Source organism: Morone saxatilis, unplaced genomic scaffold (assembly GCF_004916995.1).
Source record: "Morone saxatilis isolate NCDOM2014 unplaced genomic scaffold, NCSU_SB_2.0 Contig17, whole genome shotgun sequence".
NCBI classification, from domain to species: Eukaryota; Metazoa; Chordata; class Actinopteri; family Moronidae; genus Morone; species Morone saxatilis.
Window position 1 is genome coordinate 11,802,343 of NW_023339729.1, and position 206 is coordinate 11,802,548.

A 206-nucleotide genomic window follows, 5' to 3' on the forward strand; every position below is an offset into this window, starting at 1 on the left:
GTTTTTGGGGTTTATCGCTTGTAGATTGGTATGGTGGGGATGGTTGTGTTGTGTGGTGTTGTTAGTATCGTTTGGTTTGTAGTCTGTATTCTCAGTGGCTTCAGTTTTCTCGTGGGGTACTGTTTTCTGGGGGGGTGGTTTGTAGTTATGGGTGGGGTGATGTTGGGATGGGGGGGGTGGTGTACGGCGGGGTTTTGGTTGTGGGG